General features: G+C 44.7%; 1 pseudogene; it reads left to right on the top strand.

Annotated features, from left to right (window-relative positions):
* LOC101444380 (baculoviral IAP repeat-containing protein 2-like) overlaps window positions 1-10,933 on the top strand; it is a 45,437-nt pseudogene extending 34,504 nt beyond the window's left edge.
* The last annotated feature ends 5,031 nt before the right edge of the window (window positions 10,934-15,964 follow it).

Below are 15,964 nucleotides of genomic sequence, written 5' to 3'. Positions count from 1 at the left end.
CAATGTGACAGAAGATCCTGCCTCAGGGCTATTCAGAGCCTCAGAAACCAAACTTTTTCAGAAGCTGTTCTCCAACCTTTGCCAGCAGCCCCCTCCCTTTTCCTAGGTGGGAAATAATTCCACTCCCCTCTGCATCCTGCACAACCAGTCCCTGTCAGTAGGGAGCGTGACTGAGAGGGTTGGATCTCTTTAGTCCCATGCTGACTTCCAGGACAAACAATGGCAGGGCCCTGGCCAGAAAGGGCTCTTGGGACACAGCAGACCAAATTTGCTGGATACGAGCTGAATCAGCCTTAGGCTGTGTCCCTCTGTTTCCCCTTTCCTGAAGAGGGGGCCCCTGTGGGCCCTTCTGTCTATAGCTGCCGGCAGAGGGCTCAATGCTGTTCGCTCCAAGGCCAGGGGTTGGGGGCGTCTGCAGCTGCAGCTTTTACTCCTGAAGTTTTCCTGTTGAGATCCTTTTCCTTTGCCCCTCTCTCTTCTGGGTGTTGTCCATCCTTCCCCTGGTGTTCCAAACAGTAGAACATTTTCTTCCTAGGCAGTTTCTGCCTGTCCTCTAGCTGTTTTTCTGGGAGAGAAGTGAGTCCTGTGTCTCTCTAATCCTCCATCTTCCCAGAAGTCCATCTATATTATCTAAAGAGTTGTCAGTATTTCTTGACAAAGCAGCTAGAAATTTAAATATTTTCCTAGTGTGTTCCTGTGATTCACTGCCCTTCGTTAACTAGCTAAACAACTGGAAAGCTTAATTATTATTTCTATTTGAAATGTCTTCTTCTCAATGAATTCCCTTTTTTAATATTAGGTGAAATTGGTTTCATTATGTTTCTCAGCATCAGAATCATTTCCTTTGATTTCATTGCACATCTTTATTTCTTTTTATTTCACTTGTCATTGTTACTGTATGACTTTTCTTTAGGATCTCTAATAAATATATTTAAATATGTAGATGAAGTTACCTTTCACCTACTGCCATATCCAAGAGTGTGTACTTTCTCACTTGCTTTATTGAAAAGTCCCCAAAGTGTCTTTCCAAATCATGGTTAAAATGAAGTATTTGCAACTTAATCTCCCCTTAGGTGGATCTCGAAATGCCCTCCACCAGGGCAATCCCTCCTGGCAGAAGGGCCGTGTGATAGAAGGGAAGATGGGGTGAAAAGATGCAGCAGTCTTAATAGAGGGCTATTAAAATACCTTAAGTTTACAGAAATATATAATCACGTGATATATGCAATAACCAAGATATTATAGCTTGGATCTCTCTGGGACCTTTAAAGGGACCCAGAGGCCTAGTATTCATTTCCACCTTTTCCAGGAAGTCCTCTCTGATTGCTTCAGTCCAGTGATTGAGCCAGCTCCATGGCACGAATACTGTCTTAATGATTCGTGCATTCACTCCTCTGTTTGCTCTCCCCAGACTCTCTTGCAAGCTCCCCCAGGTAGGGACCCTTGCTTCCAGAGCGCCCTACGCGGCAAGGGCAGTTCTTTAGTCTGGTGCTGTACTGTGGACTGGAAATTCATTGAAATTCCTTTGTCCTATGTACAAAATCCTGACCTAATTACTAGCTACTATACTACTATAACTACACAAATTAGATCTGATTTTTGCCCTCAAGCTTCTTTAGAGGGACACATAAAAAGTGTACTTAAAAAACTGATTAGAAACTATTTTCTATCATGTTTGCTATCCCAAAAAGCAAAGCTATTTTGAGATCATTGTAGATTCCAAGCAGTTGTAAGAAATAAAGTATCTCAACTACAGTACAATATCACAATTAGAAAATTGACATGGATATAATACACTGACTTTATTTAGATTTCACCAGTTTTATTTGCACTCCTCTGTGTTCTGTGCAATTTCATCACATGTACGAGTTGCTTTTTTAAGGAACTTAATGCGTCTCTGTTTTTAAAAAACAATACAAGGTAATAAGAGTTGGTTTGGAATAGAACTGAGTTTTTTTTTTTTCTTTTTTCTTTTTTTATTTTTTTAATATTTATTTATTATTATTATTTTTTAATTACATTAAAAAATATATATGAGGTCCCATTCAACCCCACCGCCCCCGCCCCCCACTCCCCCCACAGCAACACTCTCTCCCATCATCGTGATACATCCATTGCACCTGGTAAGTTCATCTCTGAACATCACTGCACCCCATAGTCAATGGTCCACATCATAGCCCAGACTCTCTCACGTTCCATCCAGTGGGCCCTGGGGGGATCTACAGTGTCCCGTAATTGTCCGTGAAGCACTATCCAGGACAACTCCACGTCCCGAAAACGCCTCCACATCTCATCTCTTCCTCCCGTTCCCCACACCCAGCAGCCCCCATGGCTACTGTTCCCACACCCATTCCACATTTTCTCTGTGGACATTGGATTGGTTGTGTCCATTGCACACCTATGTCAAGTGAGGGCTTAGATTCCACATGGGTACTGGATGCACTCTTCCCGCTTCTAGTTGTAGACACTCTAGGCTCCATGTTGTGGTGGTTGACCTTCTTCAACTCCATGTTAGCTGAGTGGAGTAAGTCCAATAAGTCAAAGTGTAGGAGCTGAAGTCTGTTGAGGCTCTGGGCCTGGGTGTCATATTATCAGTCCAGAGATTCAAATCCCCTACATATATCTTAAACCCAGCACCAACTACAATTCCAATAAAGTAGCATGCAAGTCTTGTGAAAAGAGATCCCCTCTGAGTCCATTTCCATCACGCAGAAACACCAGCTCCAAAGAAGGGCCATCTGTCATGGCAGTGAACCCCTTCTGCCATGACCATAGAACCCGTGGGTCTCTTTATCCCTCAAAAGAACCAATACCTGGGGTTGTATCTACCTTATCTGTCTCTTAGACTCTGTTCAGTTGTACATAGGGGTATTCCTTCTGACAACCTCCAGACTCTTTTTTAGAGACTCACAGCCTTATAATCTCATTTCTCTTTTCCATTTCCCCCTTACATTAGGTCAAACCACTTCCCGAAGTCATGTTATTATATGTAGACAGGTATATCCTGCTGTTCCGCATTGAATCTTTAATTCAAGGTCATTTTCTAGTTGCTTCTTCAGCTGGTATGTGGTAGTGATCCCTCGGTGCCAGGGAGGCTCATCCCCGGGTGTCGTGTCCCACGCTGGGGGGAATGCATCACATCTACACGCTGAGTTTGGCTGTGAGAGTGGCCACATTTGAGTAACATGAAGGCTGTCAGGAGGAAACCCCCAGGCACAATGCTACTCTAGGCCTTGTTCTTATTGCAGGTGCATAGGCTCAAAAGTGTAGCCATTAGTATCAAGAGCCCACTGTTGGGCCCTCCTTCCTTCCTGGTTCTTGCCGTTGCACCTGGAGGATTGCCGCTGCTCTCCCAGGGCCCACAACAGTGACCCCCCGGCCAGGAGCCCAGTACCCCCCCAGCTGTTGTTTTTGTTTCCACTATGACTATATATAGACATTACCATATACCCTGGGCATATGCCCTGTATAACTCCCTGTCAACCATATATATCCTGTCAATAACATCCCATATCAGTATTCCTCCGCTGCCATTGTTGAACCACTCTGTGATCCAAAACTTCCCGTAAAGTGAATCCCAACATAATGTCAGCTTCAGAAGAGTCTTAGATCACCAAAATTCATATATACAATATACAGTATTTCCCCAGATCCACCATAAAACCTTTTCCCTTCCACAGCAATAATCTTTTAACTTATTCATATCATATTTCCTGAAACTGATGTACAGATTCCAAAACTATAGTTTTCAAACAAGGTAACATTTGTGCTTACTATGTGGTCCATACTTTAGGTTGTACAGTTTTCTAAATTTTTTAGTTATCCTTTGTTTTGTCTTATGGTTTTCATTATTAGTCTGTCATCCCCTATATGTTTTTGGTGTAATATTAGCTGTTTTATATTCATCCTCGTGTACTCTCACATAACTCCTCTTTTGCCCCCTTATTTACCTTTGTTCCATCCATTGCACGTCCATTTTCCCCTCCCCTTAGGGCCCACAACGCCTGCCAATCTAATGCCCTGGGAGCCGTCCTTTCTCACGAGAGATACAGTTCTCTCTATTCGACGGCATTAGTCTTCCCCAGGATATGGGTCCACCCCACCCAATGGTAGAACCCACCTTGGCAAAATGAGCCTTCAGCTATTCCCTCCAGAGTCCTCCCGCATCAGACCATACCCCCTGAGCGTCCTAACCAGGTAACCCTCCTACTTATACTTTGATACGTTTTACTCAACATTTAGTTCTCAATGAACTTCTGGCACTCTCCCATGTTTGTATGTTGCCCCTCCCTCCCACCTATTTCTTGGACCATATTTCCCCTCTTCCCATCCCCAGCCCCCCTCAAACCCAGAAAACCCCACCCGAAGGTAACCCCTTGCCCCCATTTTGTACCTTCTTTGTGCTCATACTTACCCCCAGCTCATCACAGATTCCACCCCTACAGACATTAACTCACATCCTTCCTCCACCCCCCGATTTCCAGTAAGCCACTTTTCCAGACTCTAGCTCTCTGAGGCAGTTAACTTATTTCATATCATTGAGGTCATATAGTATTTGTCCTTCAATGCCTGGGTTGCTTCACTCAACATAAGATTCTCAAGGTTCATCCATGTTATCACGTGCGATTGTAGTGTATTGGTTCTTACAGCTGAGTAGTATTCCATTGTGTGTATATACCACATTTTATTGATCCACTCATCTGTTGATGGACTTTTGGATTGATTCCAACTTTTGGCGATGGTGAACAATGCTGCTATGAACATTGGTGTACATATATCGGTTTGTGTCCTTGTTTTCAGATCTGATGGGTATATACCCAGCAGTGGTATTGCTGGGTCATATGGCAAATCTATGGATAATTTTTTGAGAAACTGCCAAACTGTCCTCCAGAATGGTTGGATCCTTCTGCATTCCCACCAGCAATGGATGAGTGTTCCCCTTTCTTCACATCCTCTCCAGCATTTGTATTCTACTGTTTTTTTCATGGCTGCCAATCTTATGGGAGTAAGATGGTATCTCATTGTAGTTTTGATTTGCATTTCCCTGATAGCTAGGGATTTGGAGCATTTTTTCATGTGCTTTTTAGCCATTTGTATTTCTTCTTTGGAGAAGTGTCTGTTTAAATCTTTTTCCCATTTTTTAAATGGGTTGTTTATCTTTTTGTTTTCGAGATATATGAGTTCTTTATATATGCAAGTTATAAGTCTCTTATCAGATATATGGTTGCCAAATATTTTCTCCCATTGTGTGGGTTCCCTTTTTACTTTCTTGACAAACTCCTTTGAGGTGCAGAAGGCTTTAATTTTGAGGTAGTCCCATTTATCTATTTGTTCTTTTGCTGCTCGTGCTTTTGGTGTGATATTCATGAAGCCATTTCCTATTACAAGGTCCTGTAGATGTTTCCCTACACTGCTTTCCAAGGTCTTTATGGTCTTGGCTCTTATATTTAGGTCTTTGATCCATCTTGAGTTGATCTTTGTATAAGGTGTGAGATGGTAATCCTCTTTCATTCTTCTACATATAGCTATCCAGTTCTCCAGGCACCATTTGTTGAATAGGCCATTCTCTCCCAGTTGAGAGAGTTTGGTGGCTTTATCGAATATTATATGGCTATATACATGAGGTTCTATATCTGAACTTTCAATTCGATTCCATTGGTCTGTGTGTCTCTCCTTATGCCAGTACCATGCTGTTTTCACTACTGTAGCTTTGTAGTATGTTTTGAAGTCAGGAAGTGTGAGTCCTCCTATTTCGTTTTTCTTTTTCAATATGTCTTTGGCTATTCGGGGCCTCTTTTTATTCCAAATAAATTTCATAGTTAGTTTTTCTAGTTCCTTAAAGAAGGCTGTGTTGATTTTTATTGGGATTGCATTGAATGTGTAGATCAGTTTTGGTAGGATAGACATCTTAATAATATTCAGTCTTCCTATCCATGAACAGGGAATATTCTTCCATTTATTTAGGTCTTCTTTGATTTCCTTGAACAATCTTGTATAGTTCTCGATGTATAAGTTTTTTACATCTTTAGTTAAATTTATTCCTAAGTATTTGATTTTTTTATTTACTATTGTGAATGGTATTTGTTTCTTGATTTCCTCCTGATCTTGCTCATTATTGGTGTATAGAAATGCTACTGATTTTTGCGCATTGATCTTATAACCTGCGACTTTGCTAAACTCATTTATGAGTTCTAGGAGCTTTGTTGTAGATCTCTCAGGGTTTTCTATATATAGGATCATGTCATCTGCAAATAATGAAATTTTTACTTCTTCCCTTCCAATTTGAATGCCTTTTATATCTGGTTCTTGTCTCAGTGCTCGAGCCAGTACTTCCAAGACAATGTTAAATAGGAGCGGAGACAATGGGCATCCTTGTCTTGTTCCTGATTTTAGAGGGAAGGATTTCAGGATTTCGCCATTGTAAACAATGTTGGCTTTAGGTTTTTCATATATACTCTTTATCATGTTCAAAAAGTTTCCTTGTATTCTGATCTTTTGGAGTGTTTTTATCAGGAAGGGGTGCTGTATTTTGTCAAATGCCTTTTCTGCATCTATAGATATAATCATGTGGTTTTTTTCTCTCAATCTGTTTATATGGTGTATTACATTGATTGATTTTCTTATGTTGAACCATCCTTGCATACCTGGAATAAATCCCACTTGGTCATGGTGTATAATTCGTTTAATGTGTTGTTGAATACGATTAGCAAGTATTTTGTTAAGTATTTTTGCGTCTAGGTTCATTAGAGAAATTGGTCTGTAATTTTCCTTTCTTGTGGTGTCTTTGTTTGGCTTTGGTACTAGGGTAATGTTGGCATCATAGAAGGAATTAGGCAGTGTTCCTTCTGTTTCAATTTTTTGGAATAGTTTCAACAGGATTGGTGTTAGTTCTTTCCGGAATGTTTTGTAGAATTCACCTGTGAAGCCGTCTGGCCCTGGGCTCTTCTTAGTTGGGAGATTTTTAATGACTGATTCTATCTCTTTGCTTGTGATTGGTTTGTTAAGATCATCAATTTCTTCTTTTGTCAGTATGGGCTGCTTATGTATTTCTAGGAATTTGTCCATTTCCTCTAAATTGTCATTTTTGTTGGAATATAGTTTTTCAAAGTATCCTCTTATGATAGTCTTTATTTCTGTGGGGTCAGTGGTGATTTCACCTTTCTCATTTCTTATTTTGTGTATTTGCATCTTTTCTCTTTTTTTCTTTGTTAGTCTCGCTAAAGGTTTGTCAATTTTGTTGATCTTCTCAAAAAACCAGCTCTTGGTCTTGTTTATTTTTTCAAGTGCTTTCTTATTTTCTATTTCATTTAGTTCTGCTCTTATCTTTGTTATTTCCTTCCTTCTTCTTCCTGTTGGGTTACTTTGTTGTTGTTTTTCTAATTCCTTCAAATGTGCAGTTAATTCTTCAATTTCTGCTCTTTCTTCTTTTTTGATATATGAATTTATGGCTATAAATTTCCCTCTCAGTACCGCTTTTGCTGCATCCCATAAATTTTGGTATGTTGTGTTATCATTATCATTTGTTTCAAGGTAGTCATTGATTTCTTCTGAGATTTCCTCTTTGACCCACTGTTTTTCTAAGAGTGTGCTGTTTAATTTCCAAATTGTCGTGTGAAGTCTGGGTCTCTGTCCCTTGCAAATTTCCAGCTTGACTCCACTGTGGTCAGAGATATTGTTTTGTATGATTTCGATCTTTCTGAATTCATTAAGCCTTTCTTTGTGGCCTAGCATATGGTCAATCTTGGAGAATGTTCCATGTGCGCTTGAGAAAAATGTATATCCTGCTGTGTTTGGGTGTAATGATCTATATATGTCTATTAGATCCAGCTCTTCTAATATACTGTTCAAATGTTTTGTTTCTTTAGTGATTCTCTTTTGAGATGTTCTGTCCAGAGTTGATAGTGGTGTATTAAAATCCCCCACTATAATTGTAGATGCATCTATTCTTTCACTTAGTTTTTCCAGCGTTTGCCTCACATATTTAGAGGCGCCCTTGTTAGGAGCATAAATATTTATGATTGTTCAATCTTCTTGACAAATTGTCCCTTTCACTAAAATATAGTATCCTTCTTTGTCTCTCACAATTGTTTCGCATTTAATGTCTATTTTGTCTGATATTAATATAGCTACTCCTGCCTTTTTTTGGTTGTTGTTTGCTTGTATGATTGTTTTCCAGCCATTCACTTTCAACCTCCATGAGTCTCTGGGTCTAAGATGTGTCTCTTGTAGGCAGCATATAGATGGGTCGTATTTCCTTATCCAGTGTCCCAGTCTGAATCTTTTGATAGGTGAGTTTAATCCGTTGACATTCAGTGTTATTACGTTTAGAGAGTTATTTATGGTAGCCATATTTTGGTTGGATTTGTGTTTGTTATATTTTGTTTGTATTATTTTATTTTCCCCTTCTATTTTTGTCTTTCTTGTTGCTTTTACACTCTCCTCCATCTCTGACTGTCCTGTTTTTTCCTTTCTTCCTGCAGAATTCCCTTAAGAATTTCTTGAAGGGGAGGTTTCTTGTTGATATACTCTTTCAGTTTCTGTTTATCTGTGAATATTTTGAACTCTCCATCATTTTTGAATGCTAGTTTAGCTGGATAGAGTATTCTTGGTTGGAGATTTTTTTCCTTTAGTACCTTGACTATATCATACCACTGCCTTCTTGCCTCCATCGTTTCAGATGAGAAATCAGCACTTAATCTTATGGAGTTTCCCTTGTATGTGATGGTTTTCTTTTCTCTTGCTGCTTTTAGAATTTTTTCTTTGTCTTGAGCATTGGATAATTTGACAAGTATATGTCTTGGGGTGGGCCTGTTGGGGTTTATGACCAGTGGAGTGCGCTGTGCTTCTTGGATATGTACATCTGTCTCTTTCAGTAGATTTGGGAAGTTTTCATTCATTATTTCCTGCAACACTCCTTCTGACCCCTTTCCCTTCTCTTCTCCTTCTGGAATGCCTATAATACGTATGTTTGAGTGTTTTGCGTTATCATTCAGGTCCCTAAGTCCTATCTGGATTTTTTCTACCTTTTTATTGACCACTTCTACTATCTGTTTGATTTCCAATGCACTGTCTTCCACATCACTAATTCTCTGCTCTGCCTCTTCTAGTCTGCTGATATTTGCTGCAAGTGTATTTTTGATTTCTTGAATTGTGGTGTTCATTTCCATCATATCTGTTATTTTTTTGTGCATGTCTGCAATTTCCCCTCCGAGTGTTGTCTTCACGCTGTTAATCTCTTTCATTACTTCATCAAATTTGTCGGTGATAAATGTTCTGAGATCTTTCATTGCTTGTGCGAAGTCCTGCCCCCCTTCCTGATTTTCAGTTTGTTGATTGGATTCAGCCATGTTTTCCTGATTACTGGTTTGGTTTGTAGATTTTTGTTGCTGTCTTGTCAACATTTTTTCTTGACGGGTTTAATCAGTTCCTTAGCTTCTTTGTCTAGTCTTGGAGATTAATTAGCTGTTGTTTTTGCGTAAGTGTTATATCTTCTCTTTGTCACTTTGTTCTTCTTATTCCAATTTCTTATTGCTAGTTAAGCTCACTTTAAAGGAAAGTATTAGTGCTGGGGAAAGTCAATTGTGTAAGGAAGGAAAAAGTGTGAAGTAGTATTGGTGATATATGTTTACAAAGCAACAATATGAGTTCTGGGAGGATGGAGGTTAGATCATGTAAATTGTGTAGAGTTATAGTAGTAGGAAAGTACCTATAATGAGGTAGACGACTGAATATGGGAGAAATGTGGTACGTACTAAGAGGCTATTGTTTTCGTGAGAGAGGGAAAGAGAAAAGAAAGGTAATAGTTTCAGGGACGAATACCAGATGGAAAACTAAACAAAGGTATTAGAAATTAAGAGTTAGACACTTTGTGGATCAAAGAAAGGGAGATGGAATATAGGAGAGATAGCAGATGGTGGAGGATATCAAGTTGTAGGGGAAAGGGGATAGTGTAGATAGGCTAAATCTATTCACAGAGAAATGAGGCAGTGGAGGGTGAGGAAACCCAGCAAATGTGAGGTATTTCCTGTAGGACCTATTGTATTGTTAAGGTAAAATAGTATAAGAAGAATATTGGGGACAAGAAAGAGAGGATTGAAAAAAAGAAAAAAAAAAAAGAACAACAAGAACAACAACAACAAAAAAAAATTAAAAAAAAAAAAACAAAAAAAAAACCCAAAGAACAGAAACCCCACCGCCAGGCTGGGCTGGGCTCAGCTGGGCTCCGGTCCCCCGCCCGCCGCCCGCCGCGGCTCGGCTGGGCTCGGCTGGGCTCGGCTGGGCTCGGCTTTCCCGCCCGCCGCCCGGCGCAGCACAGCGCGGCTCGGCTCTCCCGCTCGCGGCGCCGCGCGGCTCTCCCGCTCGCCGCCCGGCGTGGCGCGGCTGGGCTCGGCCGAAGAGGGAATCCTCCACACGTAGCTGGGATCTCCGTGTATATTTCACAGATGGATCCTCTCTGTTACCTTCCCTCCAAATCTATGTCCAGACACCTCCGGACCAGGAAAAATCCCGAAACAGCCAGTCCCAAAGAGTCTCCGACGCCTCCCAACCAATTCCCCCCAGGAGCTAGTAACCGGGAAGTTCACTCAGCCGCCATCTTGCCTCCCCCTCTAGAACTGAGTTTTAAAGATGCTTATAATCTTGCATTTAAGATTGACATTTTATTCTGAAGGCAGGAAAGAGCCGCTTCAAGGGGTTAAACTGTGCGTTTTTGAAAGCTCGCGTCGACTTGGAAGAGGAGGAACTGGTCACCCCACGGTCCCTGAGACCCTCGGGGAAGCTGTGGCCCCGCAGGAACACGGCAGAGCTGTGGAAGGACCCAGCGATTAGGACAGCTCTGGTGGGTGCCCCAGTGCCCTTCCTCCGCATCCACCCGCCCTCCGCGAACGAGCGGAGCGGGCCGCTGCCCTTTTGCACCTGGGCAGCTGGGCGCTGACAAGGCCTTCCTTCTCCTTTCATTGGCTGGAACTGGATTCTTCTCTCAGGGGGTTGGAACCCTGAGAGTTGGAACCCGGGGGAGGGGGGCTGCTGGATGGCAGAGGTTTGGAGAAGAAGCAGAAATTCTGGGAGCGGTTGGCGCTCAGCCTCGCCTGGGCCCACCCGCTGTGGGGCGGGGCTTGGATGGAGGGGGTGGAGCTTGGGCCGAGTGGGCGGGGCATCGCGAGGGGCGGGCCGTGGTGGTGCGCCGGGCCTGGGTAAGGGGCTTCTTGCCCCAGAAAATTAACCAACCTCTGCTGGACTTTTTCTGGGCTCCAGGCCTTGAGTGGTGAGCCAAACACTGCAGCCCAGTCGGGGAATCCGTCAGCACATGCTCAAAAAAAAAAAAAAAAAAAAAAAAATCCTGCAGCTGCAAGGAGCGGGAAGAGCGTGAAGGGAAAGTACAAGGGATTAGGAAGCTTCCGAGTCCGACAGAGCTGGACTTGCTTCCTGGCGCTGCCGCTGACGAGCTGAGGGTCCGGAGCAGGTTGGGTGGTCCAGCGGGGCCGTGGACTCCTGTCAGAGACGAGGCTCGCCCCTAAAGCCTTGTGTCCTGGCTCTGAAGGCACTTCAGAGGGGAGGCCAGGAGGGTCGGAGCCTTAGCGATTTCTTGGAATATGTACCTACACGTATTTATACAGCTCCATTCTGTGCCCCCTCCTTGAAGGAATGTCTTTTGACCTTGCCCCAAACCTAAACTGGACTAGAATCCCATCTGCCTGATCCCATAGTGCCCTGTACTTAGGACAAAGGCCGCATTGCACTGTATTGTAATAGCTTCTGGGCCAAGGCGTCTCAGATCAGAGGTTTGGTCACCTCTCTTCTTGAGATCCAGCAACAGCAGCATCTTCCTCCTCATCTCCCTCTCCTCTCTCCCTCCTCCTCTCTCCCCCCTCCTCTCTCCCTCCTCCTCTCTCCCCCCTCCTCTCTCTCTTCCTCCTCTCCCCTCTCCTTGTCTCCTTCCCCTCCTCTCCCTTCCTTTTCCCTCCCTTCTTTTCCCCTTATCCCCCTCCCTCCCCCTCCTCCTCCTCTCTCCTCCCTCCCTCCTCCCCTGCAAAACTAGCACTTAGATGGTGCATTCTGTGTGTTCTGTATTGTTCTAAGCTCTGCACCTAGGTTCACTTATTTAAATCTTCCTACTCTGGCTCATTGTAGGCTCTTTTTTAAAAAGCGTGGAGTGCGAGGTCCTCTTCAGGTACGTTTTGAAAAGCACGTTTTCTGCTTCACTGGGGTTGAGAGTGGAGGCACAGAGCGGGGCTCGCCCTGGGAATAATGACAGACCAGGCTGAACGGCCGCTGGGAGATGGGGAAAGAGCCTGATGAACGGGCAGGGATGCCTCTCTGAGCCGTTAGTGCCGTGGGTGATGGTGGGAAGTCAGGGCCTTTGGAGTCAGATCACCCTGGGTTTGAATTCCCGTTTCTACCACCTGCTGTGCTATGACCTTGCATGCGTTCTCTAACTTGTGTAGGCTTTTAGTTTCCCCAGCTGTACAGGAGGATGATAACCATCCTATCTCAGAGAGACCAGAGCGATGTACTAAAGATAGATGCGGGATGGGAACTTAGCCCTGGGAGAACAGGACTGAGATTCTTAGGTGAAATACATTTTTAGAGCCTCAACTATAAGCAGTTGCATAGAAATTTGATCCACTAAATAATGCCTTAGCAGAAAATAGAGTGTTGCTTCCTGAGAGCTGGGAGGAGCTGGGGAAGCGAAGGTCCTGCAGGGGGAGTTGGAGGGTCAGTGAATCACTAACTAGGCAGCGGTGAAGCCCCTGAGCCGCCAGGGGCAGCACAGGGGGCCGTGGGGGCTGTAACCTGTGTTGGTAGCCAGGTGTCTGGTGCTAGGCCTGGGGACGAAGTGGTAGGTGTGGAACCTGGAGAGCGAGGACGAGGCAGAGGCCCGTGGGCACCTCGGCATCCCTCTGTCATTCCCCTCACCCTGACACCCTTAGGAAAGTAAGGGCCGCCTCCCGCTTCCACCTTCCAAGGCTCACTCAAATTTCTCTTTGATCCAGTTCCAACGCGTAACGGTACAACAGGGAGGGAATTCTGGGAATATACTTCCTGGCTTAACCAGTTAACACAGCCCAATCCACAGGCCTTCCCTAGAGTTTCCCTTTGTACTGGAGCTGCAGGACTTTGCTCTGGAGCTCTCTGCCCCCATCTTTCTGCTCCAATACGAGTGGGTCCCTTGCTAGGCCTGTTGTAAAATAGCATGCCAGGACTTCCCTCGCTGCTCTTCTAGGTCGCAGCCCCTGTTTCTTGGATCCCAAGTATTTCTCAAAGCTTTCAGACTCCGTGAGACCTAGATTCACAGTTAATATACCATCATCCTTTCTTTGCCCACTATCCTTACTTAAGCTCTATTACTTACAGCAACTTGAGTGTTTATCTACTTACTACTAAAGCAAAACAAAAACAGATTAAGTTTTGCAGATCTTTATCCCTAATTTTGTGAGTACATGCAGCATACTTCCTGAGGACTACCAGAAATACTTTGGGAATTTGCTGAAACTGGGAGTCTTTTTTTTAAAGATACATAGATCACAAAAAAATGTTACATTAAAAAGTATAAGAGGTTCCCATAGGCCCCCCCCCTTTCACCCCCCCCCCCCCGACTCCTCCCTCATCAACAACTTCTTTCATCATTGTGGCACAGTCATTGCATTTGGTAAATACATTTTGGAGCACTGCTACACCACATGCATAATAGTTTACATTGTAGTTTACACTCTCCCCCAATCCATTCAGTGGGTTATGGCCAGATATATAATGTCCTGCATCTGTCCCTGCAATATCATTCAGGACAACTCCAAGTCCCGAAAATGCCCCCATATCGCACTTCTTCCCTCTCCCTGCCCTCAGCAGCTCCAGATCAATGCTACAATTTCTTCCATTGCTAGAGTCACAGTAATTCTATAATAGAATACTATAATCTTTTTATAGTCCACTTTAATCCATATTTTATTCCTCCATCCTGAGGACCCTGGGATGGCGATGTCCACTCCACCTCTAAATCGAGAGGGGCTTAGAACCCACGTGAATGATGGGTGCAATTCTCCTGCTTGCAGTTGTAGACACTCTCGGTTCCCAGGGTGGGTCTTAATCCTCTTGCCGGAGTCCTTTATAAGAGAATGAGATTCAGATGAAGAGAAGAGAAAACCACAGAAACCAGAAGCTGAAAGCATCACAATCTGGAAGAGAAGGGAGACACCAGCTGAAGATGCCACGCGCCTTGCCATGTTACAGAGGAGCCCAGCATCGCCAGCACCTGGTCTTCAGGGGGGAAGATTGTCTGCTGATGGCTTGATTTGGACATTTTCTCAGCCTCAGAACTGGAAGCTTGCAAGCAAATAAATGCCCATTGGAAAAGCCACCCCATTTTTGGTGTATTGCTTTCGGCAGACTAAAACAATCCCCAGGGGATTGGTGCGTCCAGTCAAGTTTGAGAAGTGCTGCTCTGAGCTGGTGTGTGGAGCCTGCCATTTTCCTTCTGGCCTACTGCAGCTTATTGCGACGAAGGCTTCTATCATCCCCCAACCCTAAAAGGGGTGACTTTAACCACAATTTATTTACCCAATCTACTCTTTTTTTTTTTTTAATGTTTTTTTTTCCCTTCCTCCCCCTTCCCCACCCTGCTGGTTTGGCTGTTTGTGTCCATTCGCTATGTGATCTTCTGTATCTACTTCTCTTTTTGTCTTCTCTTCTCATCTTTCTCTTCTAGGATTCACTGGGATTTGATCCTGGGGACCTCTGATGTGGAGAGAGGTTCCCTGTCACCTGTGCCACCTCAGTTTTTGGTCACTATGCTTCACCTTGTCTCTCCCCTTCATCTCTCTTCTGTTGCATCACTGGCTCACTGTGTGGGCACTCGCTCACCACGCGGGCACTCATGAGGGCATCTGCACGGGCACTCGCTCACCACGCGGGCACTCATGAGGGCATCTGCACGGGCACTCGCTCACCACGCGGGCACTCATGAGGGCATCTGCACGGGCACTCGCTCACCACGCGGGCACTCATGAGGGCATCTGCACGGGCACTCACTCACCACGCGGGCACTCATGAGGGCATCTGCACGGGCACTCGCTCACCACGCGGGCACTCATGAGGGCATCTGCACGGGCACTCGCTCACCACGCGGGCACTCATGAGGGCATCTGCACGGGCACTCGCTCACCACGCGGGCACTCATGAGGGCATCTGCACGGGCACTCGCTCACCACGCGGGCACTCATGAGGGCATCTGCATGGGCACTCGCTCACCATGCGGGTACTGGCTCACCACACGGGCACTCATACAGGCACTCGGCTCTCCATACGGGCACTGGCTCACCACACGGGCACTCACATGGGCACTTGGCTCACCTCACAGGCACTCGGCTTGCCATACGGACACTCGTGTGGGCGCTTGGCTCGCTTTCTCTTCTTTTTCACCAGGGCCCCAGGGATCAAACCTAGGTCCTCCTATGAGGTAGCTGGAGGCCTTATCACTTGAGACACATCCCCTTCCCCCAATCTACTCTTGATAGGTATTTGGGGGCTTCCAATTTTAGGTTCTTATGAATATATGAGCATTCTAGTACATCTTTTTTTTTTTTTCTCCACTTCCCCGCCCCCCGGCCAAGTCGTCTGCTCTCTGTGTCCATTTGCTGTGTTCTTCTGTGACTGCTTCTATCCTTATTAGCGGCACCGGGAATCTGTGTTTCTTTTTGTTGCATCATCTTGTTGTGTCAGCTCTCCGTGTGTGCGGTGCCATTCCTGAGCAGGCTGCACTTTCTTTTGCACTGGGCGGCTCTCCTTACGGGCGCACTTCTTGTACGTGGGGCTCCCCTACGCGGGGGACACCCCTGTGTGGCATCAGCACTGTGCATGGGCCAGCTCCACACGGGTCAAGGAGGCCCGGGGTTTGAACCGTGGACCTCCCATGTGGTAGACGGATGCCCTATCCACTGGGCCAAGTCTGCTTCCCCATCTTATGTTTTAT

This window comes from Dasypus novemcinctus, chromosome 12 (genome assembly GCF_030445035.2).
Source record: "Dasypus novemcinctus isolate mDasNov1 chromosome 12, mDasNov1.1.hap2, whole genome shotgun sequence".
Lineage (NCBI taxonomy): Eukaryota > Metazoa > Chordata > Mammalia > Cingulata > Dasypodidae > Dasypus > Dasypus novemcinctus.
The sequence above is the reverse complement of the archived record's forward strand: the minus strand, read 5'-3'. Positions and strand labels throughout refer to the sequence as shown.